We start from the raw sequence: 17,993 nt of genomic DNA, 5'->3' as shown, positions 1-17,993 counted from the left end.
CGCTGACGCTAAGTTAAGTAATTAAAAGGACATCAGCTCTTGGCACCAACCTAATGATGCAGTGGCACTGCCAGAGTGGTTGGGTGGTCGCTGGTGGGAAATGCCAGCATGGGATGGGTGTCCACTGGCGGCCAGGGACAAGTGGGACGGACAGCCTTGTCCTGAGGCTGGCAGAGCTCACAGCAGGGGTTGCCCATGGTCAGGGAGGGTCGCTGTTCCTTTGTTTGTTGATATTATCCTGCTTTTTGCAGCTCCAGACCTACACAAGGAAAAGGACCAGACCATGGCGCACTCCCATCCTCATCCCACAGAGACAGAGAGGTCTCTGACCTTCTAAAAGGACGCGGACAAGAAGTTAAGGCATCAAGAGTTTGGCACAGCCCTGGGCAGGCGATGCCCATGGTGAGAGTGGCTGTTCCATTGTTTGCTATCCTGTGTTCCAGAGTTCCATGCCCAAGCAAACGACCAGACCATGGAGCAGTCCCCTTGTCAGCCACACAACCACTGGGATCCCCTACCGATTGCAAGGACGCTGATGCTAAGTTAAGTAATTAAAAGTACATCAGCTCTTGGCACCAACCTAATGATGCAGTGGCACTGCCAGAGTGGGTGGGTGGTTGATGTTGGGCAATGCCAGCATGGGATGGGTGAGTGCTGGCGGCCAGGGACAAGTGGGACGGACAGCCTTGTCCTGAGGCTGGCAGAGCTCACAGCAGGGGTTGCCCATGGTCAGGGAGGGTCGCTGTTCCTTTGTTTGTTGATATTATCCTGATTTTACAGCTCCAGACCTACACAAGGAACAGGACCAGACCATGGCGCACTCCCATCCTCATCCCACAGAGACAAAGAGGTCTCTGACCTTCTAAAAGGAGGCTGACAAGAAGTTAAGGCATCAAGAGTTTTGCACAGCCCTGGGCAGGCGTTGCCCATGGTAAGTGAGAGTGGCTGTTCCATTGTTTGCTCTCCTGTGTTCCAGGGTTCCATGCCCAAGCAAACGACCAGACCATGGAGCAGTCCCCTTGTCAGCCACACAGCCACTGAGATCCCCTACCGTCTACAAGGACGCTGACGCTAAGTTAAGTAATTAACAGGACATCAGCTCTTGGCACCAACCTAGTGATGCAGTGGCACTGCCAGAGTGGTTGGGTGGTTGCTGGTGGGAAATGCCACCATGGGATGGGTGTCCACTGGCGGCCAGGGACAAGTGGGACGGACAGCCTTGTCCTGAGGCTGGCAGAGCTCACAGCAGGGGTTGCCCATGGTCAGGGAGGGTCGCTGTTCCTTTGTTTGTTGATATTATCCTGCTTTTTGCAGCTCCAGACCTACACAAGGAAAAGGACCAGACCATGGCGCACTCCCATCCTCATCCCACAGAGACAAAGAGGTCTCTGACCTTCTAAAAGGACGCTGACAAGAAGTTAAGGCATCAAGAGTTTGGCACAGCCCTGGGCAGGCGTTGCCCATGGTAAGTGAGAGTGGCTGTTCCATTGTTTGCTCTCCTGTGTTCCAGAGTTCCATGCCTAAGCAAACGACCAGACGATGGAGCAGTCCCCTTGTCAGCCACACAGCCACTGAGATCCCCTACCGTCTACAAGGACGCTGACGCTAAGTTAAGTAATTAAAAGGACATCAGCTCTTGGTTCCAACCTAATGATGCAGTGGCACTGGGAAAGTGGGTGGGTGGTTGCTGTTGGGCAATGCCAGCATGGGATGGGTGTCTATGGCGGCCACGGACAGGTGGGACGGACAGCCTTGTCCTGAGGCTGGCAGAGCTCACAGCAGGGGTTGCCCATGGTCAGGGAGGGTCGCTGTTCCTTTGTTTGTTGATATTATCCTGCTTTTTGCAGCTCCAGACCTACACAAGGAAAAGGACCAGACCATGGTGCACTCCCATCCTCATCCCACAGAGACAAAGACGTCTCTGACCTTCTAAAAGGAGGCTGACAAGAAGTTAAGGCATCAAGAGTATGGCACAGCCCTGGGCAGGCGTTGCCCATGGTAAGTGAGAGTGGCTGTTCCATTGTTTGCTCTCCTGTGTTCCAGAGTTCCATGCCCAAGCAAACGACCAGACCATGGAGCATTCCCCTCGTCAGCCACACAACCACTGAGATCCCCTACCGTCTACAAGGACGCTGACGCTAAGTTAAGTAATTAAAAGGACATCAGCTCTTGGCACCAACCTAGTGATGCAGTGGCACTGCCAGAGTGGTTGGGTGGTGGCTGGTGGGAAATGCCACCATGGGATGGGTGTCCGCTGGCGGCCAGGGACAAGTGGGACGGACAGCCTTGTCCTGAGGCTGGCAGAGCTCACAGCAGGGGTTGCCCATGGTCAGGGAGGGTCGCTGTTCCTTTGTTTGTTGATATTATCCTGATTTTACAGCTCCAGACCTACACAAGGAACAGGACCAGACCATGGCGCACTCCCATCCTCATCCCACAGAGACAAAGAGGTCTCTGACCTTCTAAAAGGACGCTGACAAGAAGTTAAGGCATCAAGAGTTTGGCACAGCCCTGGGCAGGCGTTGCCCATGGTAAGTGAGAGTGGCTGTTCCATTGTTTGCTCTCCTGTGTTCCAGAGTTCCATGCCCAAGCAAACGACCAGACCATGGAGCAGTCCCCTTGTCAGCCACACAGCCACTGAGATCCCCTACCGTCTACAAGGACGCTGACGCTAAGTTAAGTAATTAAAAGGACATCAGCTCTTGGCACCAACCTAATGATGCAGTGGCACTGCCAGAGTGGTTGGGTGGTTGCTGGTGGGAAATGCCACCATGGGATGGGTGTCCACTGGCGGCCAGGGACAAGTGGGACGGACAGCCTTGTCCTGAGGCTGGCAGAGCTCACAGCAGGGGTTGCCCATGGTCAGGGAGGGTCGCTGTTCCTTTGTTTGTTGATATTATCCTGCTTTTTACAGCTCCAGACCTACACAAGGAAAAGGACCAGACCATGGCGCACTCCCATCCTCATCCCACAGAGACAGAGAGGTCTCTGACCTTCTAAAAGGACGCGGACAAGAAGTTAAGGCATCAAGAGTTTGGCACAGCCCTGGGCAGGCGATGCCCATGGTGAGAGTGGCTGTTCCATTGTTTGCTATCCTGTGTTCCAGAGTTCCATGCCCAAGCAAACGACCAGACCATGGAGCAGTCCCCTTGTCAGCCACACAACCACTGGGATCCCCTACCGTCTACAAGGACGCTGACGCTAAGTTAAGTAATTAACAGGACATCAGCTCTTGGCACCAACCTAGTGATGCAGTGGCACTGCCAGAGTGGTTGGGTGGTTGCTGGTGGGAAATGCCACCATGGGATGGGTGTCCACTGGCGGCCAGGGACAAGTGGGACGGACAGCCTTGTCCTGAGGCTGGCAGAGCTCACAGCAGGGGTTGCCCATGGTCAGGGAGGGTCGCTGTTCCTTTGTTTGTTGATATTATCCTGATTTTACAGCTCCAGACCTACACAAGGAACAGGACCAGACCATGGCGCACTCCCATCCTCATCCCACAGAGACAAAGAGGTCTCTGACCTTCTAAAAGGACGCTGACAAGAAGTTAAGGCATCAAGAGTTTGGCACAGCCCTGGGCAGGCGTTGCCCATGGTAAGTGAGAGTGGCTGTTCCATTGTTTGCTCTCCTGTGTTCCAGAGTTCCATGCCCAAGCAAACGACCAGACCATGGAGCAGTCCCCTTGTCAGCCACACAGCCACTGAGATTCCCTACCGTCTACAAGGACGCTGACGCTAAGTTAAGTAATTAAAAGGACATCAGCTCTTGGCACCAACCTAATGATGCAGTGGCACTGCCAGAGTGGTTGGGTGGTCGCTGGTGGGAAATGCCACCATGGGATGGGTGTCCGCTGGCGGCCAGGGACAAGTGGGACGGACAGCCTTGTCCTGAGGCTGGCAGAGCTCACAGCAGGGGTTGCCCATGGTCAGGGAGGGTCGCTGTTCCTTTGTTTGTTGATATTATCCTGCTTTTTGCAGCTCCAGACCTACACAAGGAAAAGGACCAGACCATGGCGCACTCCCATCCTCATCCCACAGAGACAGAGAGGTCTCTGACCTTCTAAAAGGACGCGGACAAGAAGTTAAGGCATCAAGAGTTTGGCACAGCCCTGGGCAGGCGATGCCCATGGTGAGAGTGGCTGTTCCATTGTTTGCTCTCCTGTGTTCCAGAGTTCCATGCCCAAGCAAACGACCAGACCATGGAGCAGTCCCCTTGTCAGCCACACAACCACTGGGATCCCCTACCGATTGCAAGGACGCTGATGCTAAGTTAAGTAATTAAAAGTACATCAGCTCTTGGCACCAACCTAATGATGCAGTGGCACTGGGAAAGTGGGTGGGTGGTTGCTGTTGGGCAATGCCAGCATGGGATGGGTGAGTGCTGGCGGCCAGGGACAAGTGGGACGGACAGCCTTGTCCTGAGGCTGGCAGAGCTCACAGCAGGGGTTGCCCATGGTCAGGGAGGGTCGCTGTTCCTTTGTTTGTTGATATTATCCTGCTTTTTGCAGCTCCAGACCTACACAAGGAAAAGGACCAGACCATGGCGCACTCCCATCCTCATCCCACAGAGACAAAGAGGTCTCTGACCTTCTAAAAGGACGCTGACAAGAAGTTAAGGCATCAAGAGTTTGGCACAGCCCTGGGCAGGCGTTGCCCATGGTAAGTGAGAGTGGCTGTTCCATTGTTTGGTCTCCTGTGTTCCAGAGTTCCATGCCTAAGCAAACGACCAGACGATGGAGCAGTCCCCTTGTCAGCCACACAGCCACTGAGATCCCCTACCGTCTACAAGGACGCTGACGCTAAGTTAAGTAATTAAAAGGACATCAGCTCTTGGTACCAACCTAATGATGCAGTGGCACTGGGAAAGTGGGTGGGTGGTTGCTGTTGGGCAATGCCAGCATGGGATGGGTGTCTATGGCGGCCACGGACAGGTGGGACGGACAGCCTTGTCCTGAGGCTGGCAGAGCTCACAGCAGGGGTTGCCCATGGTCAGGGAGGGTCGCTGTTCCTTTGTTTGTTGATATTATCCTGCTTTTTGCAGCTCCAGACCTACACAAGGAAAAGGACCAGACCATGGTGCACTCCCATCCTCATCCCACAGAGACAAAGACGTCTCTGACCTTCTAAAAGGAGGCTGACAAGAAGTTAAGGCATCAAGAGTATGGCACAGCCCTGGGCAGGCGTTGCCCATGGTAAGTGAGAGTGGCTGTTCCATTGTTTGCTCTCCTGTGTTCCAGAGTTCCATGCCCAAGCAAACGACCAGACCATGGAGCATTCCCCTCGTCAGCCACACAACCACTGAGATCCCCTACCGTCTACAAGGACGCTGACGCTAAGTTAAGTAATTAAAAGGACATCAGCTCTTGGCACCAACCTAGTGATGCAGTGGCACTGCCAGAGTGGTTGGGTGGTGGCTGGTGGGAAATGCCACCATGGGATGGGTTTCCGCTGGCGGCCAGGGACAAGTGGGACGGACAGCCTTGTCCTGAGGCTGGCAGAGCTCACAGCAGGGGTTGCCCATGGTCAGGGAGGGTCGCTGTTCCTTTGTTTGTTGATATTATCCTGATTTTACAGCTCCAGACCTACACAAGGAACAGGACCAGACCATGGCGCACTCCCATCCTCATCCCACAGAGACAAAGAGGTCTCTGACCTTCTAAAAGGACGCTGACAAGAAGTTAAGGCATCAAGAGTTTGGCACAGCCCTGGGCAGGCGTTGCCCATGGTAAGTGAGAGTGGCTGTTCCATTGTTTGCTCTCCTGTGTTCCAGAGTTCCATGCCCAAGCAAACGACCAGACCATGGAGCAGTCCCCTTGTCAGCCACACAGCCACTGAGATCCCCTACCGTCTACAAGGACGCTGACGCTAAGTTAAGTAATTAAAAGGACATCAGCTCTTGGCACCAACCTAATGATGCAGTGGCACTGCCAGAGTGGTTGGGTGGTTGCTGGTGGGAAATGCCACCATGGGATGGGTGTCCACTGGCGGCCAGGGACAAGTGGGACGGACAGCCTTGTCCTGAGGCTGGCAGAGCTCACAGCAGGGGTTGCCCATGGTCAGGGAGGGTCGCTGTTCCTTTGTTTGTTGATATTATCCTGCTTTTTACAGCTCCAGACCTACACAAGGAAAAGGACCAGACCATGGCGCACTCCCATCCTCATCCCACAGAGACAGAGAGGTCTCTGACCTTCTAAAAGGACGCGGACAAGAAGTTAAGGCATCAAGAGTTTGGCACAGCCCTGGGCAGGCGATGCCCATGGTGAGAGTGGCTGTTCCATTGTTTGCTATCCTGTGTTCCAGAGTTCCATGCCCAAGCAAACGACCAGACCATGGAGCAGTCCCCTTGTCAGCCACACAACCACTGGGATCCCCTACCGTCTACAAGGACGCTGACGCTAAGTTAAGTAATTAAAAGGACATCAGCTCTTGGCACCAACCTAGTGATGCAGTGGCACTGCCAGAGTGGTTGGGTGGTTGCTGGTGGGAAATGCCACCATGGGATGGGTGTCCACTGGCGGCCAGGGACAAGTGGGACGGACAGCCTTGTCCTGAGGCTGGCAGAGCTCACAGCAGGGGTTGCCCATGGTCAGGGAGGGTCGCTGTTCCTTTGTTTGTTGATATTATCCTGATTTTACAGCTCCAGACCTACACAAGGAACAGGACCAGACCATGGCGCACTCCCATCCTCATCCCACAGAGACAAAGAGGTCTCTGACCTTCTAAAAGGAGGCTGACAAGAAGTTAAGGCATCAAGAGTATGGCACAGCCCTGGGCAGGCGTTGCCCATGGTAAGTGAGAGTGGCTGTTCCATTGTTTGCTCTCCTGTGTTCCAGAGTTCCATGCCCAAGCAAACGACCAGACCATGGAGCAGTCCCCTTGTCAGCCACACAGCCACTGAGATCCCCTACCGTCTACAAGGACGCTGACGCTAAGTTAAGTAATTAACAGGACATCAGCTCTTGGCACCAACCTAGTGATGCAGTGGCACTGCCAGAGTGGTTGGGTGGTTGCTGGTGGGAAATGCCACCATGGGATGGGTGAGTGCTGGCGGCCAGGGACAAGTGGGACGGACAGCCTTGTCCTGAGGCTGGCAGAGCTCACAGCAGGGGTTGCCCATGGTCAGGGAGGGTCGCTGTTCCTTTGTTTGTTGATATTATCCTGCTTTTTGCAGCTCCAGACCTACACAAGGAAAAGGACCAGACCATGGCGCACTCCCATCCTCATCCCACAGAGACAGAGAGGTCTCTGACCTTCTAAAAGGACGCTGACAAGAAGTTAAGGCATCAAGAGTTTGGCACAGCCCTGGGCAGGCGTTGCCCATGGTAAGTGAGAGTGGCTGTTCCATTGTTTGCTCTCCTGTGTTCCAGAGTTCCATGCCCAAGCAAACGACCAGACCATGGAGCAGTCCCCTTGTCAGCCACACAGCCACTTAGATCCCCTACCGTCTACAAGGACGCTGACGCTAAGTTAAGTAATTAAAAGGACATCAGCTCTTGGCACCAACCTAATGATGCAGTGGCACTGGGAAAGTGGGTGGGTGGTTGCTGTTGGGCAATGCCAGCATGGGATGGGTGTCTACTGGCGGCCAGGGACAGGTGGGACGGACAGCCTTGTCCTGAGGCTGGCAGAGCTCACAGCAGGGGTTGTCCATGGTCAGGGAGGGTCACTGTTCCTTTGTTTGTTGATATTATCCTGCTTTTTGCAGCTCCAGACCTACACAAGGAAGAGGACCAGACCATGGCGCACTCCCATCCTCATCCCACAGAGACAAAGAGGTCTCTGACCTTCTAAAAGGAGGCTGACAAGAAGTTAAGGCATCAAGAGTATGGCACAGCCCTGGGCAGGCGTTGCCCATGGTAAGTGAGAGTGGCTGTTCCATTGTTTGCTCTCCTGTGTTCCAGAGTTCCATGCCCAAGCAAACGACCAGACCATGGAGCAGTCCCCTTGTCAGCCACACAGCCACTGAGATCCCCTACCGTCTACAAGGACGCTGACGCTAAGTTAAGTAATTAAAAGGACATCAGCTCTTGGCACCAACCTAGTGATGCAGTGGCACTGCCAGAGTGGTTCGGTGGTTGCTGGTGGGAAATGCCACCATGGGATGGGTGTCCACTGGCGGCCAGGGACAAGTGGGACGGACAGCCTTGTCCTGAGGCTGGCAGAGCTCACAGCAGGGGTTGCCCATGGTCAGGGAGGGTCGCTGTTCCTTTGTTTGTTGATATTATCCTGCTTTTTGCAGCTCCAGACCTACACAAGGAAAAGGACCAGACCATGGCGCACTCCCATCCTCATCCCACAGAGACAAAGAGGTCTCTGACCTTCTAAAAGGACGCGGACAAGAAGTTAAGGCATCAAGAGTATGGCACAGCCCTGGGCAGGCGTTGCCCATGGTAAGTGAGAGTGGCTGTTCCATTGTTTGCTCTCCTGTGTTCCAGAGTTCCATGCCCAAGCAAACGACCAGACCATGGAGCAGTCCCCTTGTCAGCCACACAGCCACTGAGATCCCCTACCGTCTACAAGGACGCTGACGCTAAGTTAAGTAATTAAAAGGACATCAGCTCTTGGCACCAACCTAGTGATGCAGTGGCACTGCCAGAGTGGTTCGGTGGTTGCTGGTGGGAAATGCCACCATGGGATGGGTGTCCACTGGCGGCCAGGGACAAGTGGGACGGACAGCCTTGTCCTGAGGCTGGCAGAGCTCACAGCAGGGGTTGCCCATGGTCAGGGAGGGTCGCTGTTCCTTTGTTTGTTGATATTATCCTGCTTTTTGCAGCTCCAGACCTACACAAGGAAAAGGACCAGACCATGGTGCACTCCCATCCTCATCCCACAGAGACAAAGAGGTCTCTGACCTTCTAAAAGGAGGCTGACAAGAAGTTAAGGCATCAAGAGTATGGCACAGCCCTGGGCAGGCGTTGCCCACGGTAAGTGAGAGTGGCTGTTCCATTGTTTGCTCTCCTGTGTTCCAGAGTTCCATGCCCAAGCAAACGACCAGACCATGGAGCATTCCCCTCGTCAGCCACACAACCACTGAGATCCCCTACCGTCTACAAGGACGCTGACGCTAAGTTAAGTAATTAAAAGGACATCAGCTCTTGGCACCAACCTAGTGATGCAGTGGCACTGCCAGAGTGGTTGGGTGGTGGCTGGTGGGAAATGCCACCATGGGATGGGTGTCCGCTGGCGGCCAGGGACAAGTGGGACGGACAGCCTTGTCCTGAGGCTGGCAGAGCTCACAGCAGGGGTTGCCCATGGTCAGGGAGGGTCGCTGTTCCTTTGTTTGTTGATATTATCCTGCTTTTTGCAGCTGCAGACCTACACAAGGAAAAGGACCAGACCATGGTGCACTCCCATCCTCATCCCACAGAGACAAAGAGGTCTCTGGCCTTCTAAAAGGAGGCTGACAAGAAGTTAAGGCATCAAGAGTATGGCACAGCCCTGGGCAGGCGTTGCCCATGGTAAGTGAGAGTGGCTGTTCCATTGTTTGCTCTCCTGTGTTCCAGAGTTCCATGCCCAAGCAAACGACCAGACCATGGAGCATTCCCCTCGTCAGCCACACAACCACTGAGATCCCCTACCGTCTACAAGGACGCTGACGCTAAGTTAAGTAATTAAAAGGACATCAGCTCTTGGCACCAACCTAGTGATGCAGTGGCACTGCCAGAGTGGTTGGGTGGTGGCTGGTGGGAAATGCCACCATGGGATGGGTGTCCGCTGGCGGCCAGGGACAAGTGGGACGGACAGCCTTGTCCTGAGGCTGGCAGAGCTCACAGCAGGGGTTGCCCATGGTCAGGGAGGGTCGCTGTTCCTTTGTTTGTTGATATTATCCTGCTTTTTGCAGCTCCAGACCTACACAAGGAAAAGGACCAGACCATGGCGCACTCCCATCCTCATCCCACAGAGACAGAGAGGTCTCTGACCTTCTAAAAGGACGCGGACAAGAAGTTAAGGCATCAAGAGTTTGGCACAGCCCTGGGCAGGCGATGCCCATGGTGAGAGTGGCTGTTCCATTGTTTGCTATCCTGTGTTCCAGAGTTCCATGCCCAAGCAAACGACCAGACCATGGAGCAGTCCCCTTGTCAGCCACACAGCCACTGAGATCCCCTACCGTCTACAAGGACGCTGACGCTAAGTTAAGTAATTAACAGGACATCAGCTCTTGGCACCAACCTAATGATGCAGTGGCACTGCCAGAGTGGGTGGGTGGTTGCTGGTGGCCAATGCCACCATGGGATGGGTGTCTGCTGGCTGCCAGGGACAGGTGGGACGGACAGCCTTGTCCTGAGGCTGGCAGAGCTCACAGCAGGGGTTGCCCATGGTCAGGGAGGGTCGCTGTTCCTTTGTTTGTTGATATTATCCTGCTTTTTGCAGCTCAAGACATAAAAAAGGAAAAGGACCAGACCATGGCGCAATCCCATCCTCATCCCACAGAGACAAAGAGGTCTCTGACCTTCTAAAAGGAGGCTGACAAGAAGTTAAGGCATCAAGAGTTTGGCACAGCCCTGGGCAGGCGTTGCCCATGGTAAGTGAGAGTGGCTGTTCCATTGTTTGCTCTCCTGTGTTCCAGAGTTCCATGCCCAAGCAAACGACCAGACCATGGAGCAGTCCCCTTGTCAGCCACACAACCACTGGGATCCCCTACCGATTGCAAGGACGCTGATGCTAAGTTAAGTAATTAACAGGACATCAGCTCTTGGCACCAACCTAATGATGCAGTGGCACTGCCAGAGTGGTTGGGTGGTCGCTGGTGGGAAATGCCACCATGGGATGGGTGTCTGCTGGCTGCCAGGGACAGGTGGGACGGACAGCCTTGTCCTGAGGCTGGCAGAGCTCACAGCAGGGGTTGCCCATGGTCAGGGAGGGTCGCTGTTCCTTTGTTTGTTGATATTATCCTGCTTTTTACAGCTCCAGACCTACACAAGGAAGAGGACCAGACCATGGCGCACTCCCATCGTTATCCCACAGAGACAAAGAGGTCTCTGACCTTCTAAAAGGACGCTGAGAAGAAGTTAAGCTATCAAGAGTTTTGCACAGCCCTGGGCAGGCGTTACCCATGGTAAGTGAGAGTGGCTGTTCCATTGTTTGTTCTCCTGTGTTCCAGAGTTCCATGCCCAAGCAATGGAGCAGTCCCCTCGTCAGCCACACAACCGCTGAGATCCCCTACCGTCTACAAGGACGCTGACGCTAAGTTAAGTAATTAAAAGGACATCAGCTCTTGGCACCAACCTAATGATGCAGTGGCACTGCCAGAGTGGTTGGGTGGTCGCTGGTGGGAAATGCCACCATGGGATGGGTGTCCACTGGCGGCCAGGGACAAGTGGGATGGACAGCCTTGTCCTGAGGCTGGGAGAGCTCACAGCAGGGGTTGCCCATGGTCAGGGAGGGTCGCTGTTCCTTTGTTTGTTGATATTATCCTGCTTTTTGCAGGTCCAGACCTACACAAGGAAAAGGACCAGACCATGGCGCACTCCCATCCTCATCCCACAGAGACAGAGAGGTCTCTGACCTTCTAAAAGGACGCTGACAAGAAGTTAAGGCATCAAGATTTTGGCACAGCCCTGGGCAGGCGTTGCCCATGGTAAGTGAGAGTGGCTGTTCCATTGTTTGCTCTCCTGTGTTGCAGAGTTCCATGCCCAAGCAAACGACCAGACCATGGAGCAGTCCCCTCGTCAGCCACACAACCACTGAGATCCCCTACCGTCTACAAGGATGCTGACGCTAAGTTAAGTAATTAAAAGGACATCAGCTCTTGGCACCAACCTAGTGATGCAGTGGCACTGCCAGAGTGGTTGGGTGGTTGCTGTTGGGCAATGCCAGCATGGGATGGGTGTCCACTGGCGGCCAGGGACAAGTGGGACGGACAGCCTTGTCCTGAGGCTGGCAGAGCTCACAGCAGGGGTTGCCCATGGTCAGGGAGGGTCGCTGTTCCTTTGTTTGTTGATATTATCCTGCTTTTTGCAGCTGCAGACCTACACAAGGAAGAGGACCAGACCATGGCGCACTCCCATCCTCATCCCACAGAGACAGAGAGGTCTCTGACCTTCTAAAAGGACGCGGACAAGAAGTTAAGGCATCAAGAGTTTGGCACAGCCCTGGGCAGGCGTTGCTTATGGTGAGAGTGGCTGTTCCATTGTTTGCTCTCCTGTGTTCCAGAGTTCCATGCCCAAGCAAACGACCAGACCATGGAGCAGTCCCCTTGTCAGCCACACAGCCACTGAGATCCCCTACCGTCTACAAGGACGCTGACGCTAAGTTAAGTAATTAATAGGACATGAGCTCTTGGCACCAACCTAGTGATGCAGTGGCACTGCCAGAGTGGTTGGGTGGTGGCTGGTGGGAAATGCCAGCATGGGATGGGTGTCCACTGGCGGCCAGGGACAAGTGGGACGGACAGCCTTGTCCTGAGGCTGGCAGAGCTCACAGCAGGGGTTGCCCATGGTCAGGGAGGGTCGCTGTTCCTTTGTTTGTTGATATTATCCTGCTTTTTGCAGCTCCAGACCTACACAAGGAAAAGGACCAGACCATGGCGCACTCCCATCCTCATCCCACAGAGACAAAGAGGTCTCTGACCTTCTAAAAGGATGCGGACAAGAAGTTAAGGCATCAAGAGTTTGGCACAGCCCTGGGCAGGCGATGCCCATGGTGAGAGTGGCTGTTCCATTGTTTGCTATCCTGTGTTCCAGAGTTCCATGCCCAAGCAAACGACCAGACCATGGAGCAGTCCCCTTGTCAGCCACACAACCACTGGGATCCCCTACCGATTGCAAGGACGCTGATGCTAAGTTAAGTAATTAAAAGTACATCAGCTCTTGGCACCAACCTAATGATGCAGTGGCACTGCCAGAGTGGGTGGGTGGTTGCTGTTGGGCAATGCCAGCATGGGATGGGTGAGTGCTGGCGGCCAGGGACAAGTGGGACGGACAGCCTTGTCCTGAGGCTGGCAGATCTCACAGCAGGGGTTGCCCATGGTCAGGGAGGGTCGCTGTTCCTTTGTTTGTTGATATTATCCTGCTTTTTGCAGCTGCAGACCTACACAAGGAAGAGGACCAGACCATGGCGCACTCCCATCCTCATCCCACAGAGACAAAGAGGTCTCTGACCTTCTAAAAGGAGGCTGACAAGAAGTTAAGGCATCAAGAGTTTTGCACAGCCCTGGGCAGGCGTTGCCCATGGTAAGTGAGAGTGGCTGTTCCATTGTTTGCTCTCCTGTGTTCCAGAGTTCCATGCCCAAGCAAACGACCAGACCATGGAGCATTCCCCTCGTCAGCCACACAACCACTGAGATCCCCTACCGTCTACAAGGACGCTGACGCTAAGTTAAGTAATTAAAAGGACATCAGCTCTTGGCACCAACCTAGTGATGCAGTGGCACTGCCAGAGTGGTTGGGTGGTGGCTGGTGGGAAATGCCACCATGGGATGGGTGTCCGCTGGCGGCCAGGGACAAGTGGGACGGACAGCCTTGTCCTGAGGCTGGCAGAGCTCACAGCAGGGGTTGCCCATGGTCAGGGAGGGTCGCTGTTCCTTTGTTTGTTGATATTATCCTGCTTTTTGCAGCTCCAGACCTACACAAGGAAAAGGACCAGACCATGGCGCAATCCCATCCTCATCCCACAGAGACAAAGAGGTCTCTGACCTTCTAAAAGGACGCTGACAAGAAGTTAAGGCATCAAGAGTTTGGCACAGCCCTGGGCAGGCGTTGCCCATGGTAAGTGAGAGTGGCTGTTCCATTGTTTGCTCTCCTGTGTTCCAGAGTTCCATGCCCAAGCAAACGACCAGACGATGGAGCAGTCCCCTTGTCAGCCACACAGCCACTGAGATCCCCTACCGTCTACAAGGACGCTGACGCTAAGTTAAGTAATTAAAAGGACATCAGCTCTTGGTACCAACCTAATGATGCAGTGGCACTGGGAAAGTGGGTGGGTTGTTGCTGTTGGGCAATGCCAGCATGGGATGGGTGTCTACTGGCGGCCAGGGACAGCTGGGACGGACAGCCTTGTCCTGAGGCTGGCAGAGCTCACAGCAGGGGTTGCCCATGGTCAGGGAGGGTCGCTGTTCCTTTGTTTGTTGATATTATCCTGCTTTTTGCAGCTCCAGACCTACACAAGGAAGAGGACCAGACCATGGCGCACTCCCATCCTCATCCCACAGAGACAAAGAGGTCTCTGACCTTCTAAAAGGAGGCTGACAAGAAGTTAAGGCATCAAGAGTATGGCACAGCCCTGGGCAGGCGTTGCCCATGGTAAGTGAGAGTGGCTGTTCCATTGTTTGCTCTCCTGTGTTCCAGAGTTCCATGCCCAAGCAAATGACCAGACCATGGAGCAGTCCCCTTGTCAGCCACACAGCCACTGAGATCCCCTACCGTCTACAAGGACGCTGACGCTAAGTTAAGTAATTAAAAGGACATCAGCTCTTGGCACCAACCTAGTGATGCAGTGGCACTGCCAGAGTGGTTGGGTGGTTGCTGGTGGGAAATGCCAGCATGGGATGGGTGTCCACTGGCGGCCAGGGACAAGTGGGACGGACAGCCTTGTCCTGAGGCTGGCAGAGCTCACAGCAGGGGTTGCCCATGGTCAGGGAGGGTCGCTGTTCCTTTGTTTGTTGATATTATCCTGCTTTTTGCAGCTCCAGACCTACACAAGGAAAAGGACCAGACCATGGCGCACTCCCATCCTCATCCCACAGAGACAAAGAGGTCTCTGACCTTCTAAAAGGAGGCTGACAAGAAGTTAAGGCATCAAGAGTTTGGCACAGCCCTGGGCAGGCGTTGCCCGTGGTAAGTGAGAGTGGCTGTTCCATTGTTTGCTCTCCTGTGTTCCAGAGTTCCATGCCCAAGCAAACGACCAGACGATGGAGCAGTCCCCTTGTCAGCCACACAGCCACTGAGATCCCCTACCGTCTACAAGGACGCTGACGCTAAGTTAAGTAATTAAAAGGACATCAGCTCTTGGTACCAACCTAATGATGCAGTGGCACTGCCAGAGTGGTTGGGTGGTCGCTGGTGGGAAATGCCAGCATGGGATGGGTGTCTACTGGCGGCCAGGGACAGGTGGGACGGACAGCCTTGTCCTGAGGCTGGCAGAGCTCACAGCAGGGGTTGCCCATGGTCAGGGAGGGTCGCTGTTCCTTTGTTTGTTGATATTATCCTGCTTTTTGCAGCTCCAGACCTACACAAGGAAAAGGACCAGACCATGGCGCACTCCCATCCTCATCCCACAGAGACAAAGAGTTCTCTGACCTTCTAAAAGGAGGCTGACAAGAAGTTAAGGCATCAAGAGTATGGCACAGCCCTGGGCAGGCGTTGCCCATGGTAAGTGAGAGTGGCTGTTCCATTGTTTGCTCTCCTGTGTTCCAGAGTTCCATGCCCAAGCAAACGACCAGACCATGGAGCAGTCCCCTTCTCAGCCACACAGCCACTGAGATCCCCTACCGTCTACAAGGACGCTGACGCTAAGTTAAGTAATTAAAAGGACATCAGCTCTTGGCACCAACCTAGTGATGCAGTGGCACTGCCAGAGTGGTTGGGTGGTTGCTGGTGGGAAATGCCAGCATGGGATGGGTGTCCACTGGCGGCCAGGGACAAGTGGGACGGACAGCCTTGTCCTGAGGCTGGCAGAGCTCACAGCAGGGGTTGCCCATGGTCAGGGAGGGTCGCTGTTCCTTTGTTTGTTGATATTATCCTGCTTTTTGCAGCTCAAGACCTACAGAAGGAAAAGGACCAGACCATGGCGCACTCCCATCCTCATCCCACAGAGACAAAGAGGTCTCTGACCTTCTAAAAGGAGGCTGACAAGAAGTTAAGGCATCAAGAGTTTTGCACAGCCCTGGGCAGGCGTTGCCCATGGTAAGTGAGAGTGGCTGTTCCATTGTTTGCTCTCCTGTGTTCCAGAGTTCCATGCCCAAGCAAACGACCAGACCATGGAGCAGTCCCCTTGTCAGCCACACAGCCACTGAGATCCCCTACCGTCTACAAGGACGCTGACGCTAAGTTAAGTAATTAAAAGGACATCAGCTCTTGGCACCAACCTAGTGATGCAGTGGCACTGCCAGAGTGGTTGGGTGGTTGCTGGTGGGAAATGCCACCATGGGATGGGTGTCCACTGGCGGCCAGGGACAAGTGGGACGGACAGCCTTGTCCTGAGGCTGGCAGAGCTCACAGCAGGGGTTGCCCATGGTCAGGGAGGGTCGCTGTTCCTTTGTTTGTTGATATTATCCTGCTTTTTGCAGCTCAAGACCTACAGAAGGAAAAGGACCAGACCATGGCGCAATCCCATCCTCATCCCACAGAGACAAAGAGGTCTCTGACCTTCTAAAAGGAGGCTGACAAGAAGTTAAGGCATCAAGAGTTTGGCACAGCCCTGGGCAGGCGTTGCCCATGGTAAGTGAGAGTGGCTGTTCCATTGTTTGCTCTCCTGTGTTCCAGAGTTCCATGCCCAAGCAAACGACCAGACGATGGAGCAGTCCCCTTGTCAGCCACACAGCCACTGAGATCCCCTACCGTCTACAAGGACGCTGACGCTAAGTTAAGTAATTAAAAGGACATCAGCTCTTGGTACCAACCTAATGATGCAGTGGCACTGGGAAAGTGGGTGGGTGGTTGCTGTTGGGCAATGCCAGCATGGGATGGGTGTCTACTGGCGGCCAGGGACAGGTGGGACGGACAGCCTTGTCCTGAGGCTGGCAGAGCTCACAGCAGGGGTTGCCCATGGTCAGGGAGGGTCGCTGTTCCTTTGTTTGTTGATATTATCCTGCTTTTTGCAGCTCCAGACCTACACAAGGAAGAGGACCAGACCATGGCGCACTCCCATCCTCATCCCACAGAGACAAAGAGGTCTCTGACCTTCTAAAAGGAGGCTGACAAGAAGTTAAGGCATCAAGAGTTTGGCACAGCCCTGGGCAGGCGTTGCCCATGGTAAGTGAGAGTGGCTGTTCCATTGTTTGCTCTCCTGTGTTCCAGAGTTCCATGCCCAAGCAAACGACCAGACCATGGAGCAGTCCCCTTGTCAGCCACACAGCCACTGAGATCCCCTACCGTCTACAAGGACGCTGACGCTAAGTTAAGTAATTAAAAGGACATCAGCTCTTGGTACCAACCTAATGATGCAGTGGCACTGGGAAAGTGGTTGGGTGGTTGCTGTTGGGCAATGCCAGCATGGGATGGGTGTCTACTGGCGGCCAGGGACAGGTGGGACGGACAGCTTTGTCCTGAGGCTGGCAGAGCTCACAGCAGGGGTTGCCCATGGTCAGGGAGGGTCGCTGTTCCTTTGTTTGTTGATATTATCCTGCTTTTTGCAGCTCCAGACCTACACAAGGAAGAGGACCAGACCATGGCGCACTCCCATCCTCATCCCACAGAGACAAAGAGGTCTCTGACCTTCTAAAAGGAGGCTGACAAGAAGTTAAGGCATCAAGAGTTTGGCACAGCCCTGGGCAGGCGTTGCCCATGGTAAGTGAGAGTGGCTGTTCCATTGTTTGCTCTCCTGTGTTCCAGAGTTCCATGCCCAAGCAAACGACCAGACCATGGAGCAGTCCCCTTGTCAGCCACACAGCCACTGAGATCCCCTACCGTCTACAAGGACGCTGACGCTAAGTTAAGTAATTAAAAGGACATCAGCTCTTGGCACCAACCTAATGATGCAGTGGCACTGCCAGAGTGGTTGGGTGGTCGCTGGTGGGAAATGCCACCATGGGATGGGTGTCCACTGGCGGCCAGGGACAAGTGGGACGGACAGCCTTGTCCTGAGGCTGGCAGAGCTCACAGCAGGGGTTGCCCATGGTCAGGGAGGGTCGCTGTTCCTTTGTTTGTTGATATTATCCTGCTTTTTGCAGCTCCAGACCTACACAAGGAAAAGGACCAGACCATGGCGCACTCCCATCCTCATCCCACAGAGACAAAGAGGTCTCTGACCTTCTAAAAGGAGGCTGACAAGAAGTTAAGGCATCAAGAGTTTTGCACAGCCCTGGGCAGGCGTTGCCCATGGTAAGTGAGAGTGGCT

The sequence above is a fragment of the Accipiter gentilis genome, chromosome 19 (genome assembly GCF_929443795.1).
Source record: "Accipiter gentilis chromosome 19, bAccGen1.1, whole genome shotgun sequence".
NCBI classification, from domain to species: Eukaryota; Metazoa; Chordata; class Aves; order Accipitriformes; family Accipitridae; genus Astur; species Astur gentilis.
This window is presented reverse-complemented; position numbering follows the sequence as displayed.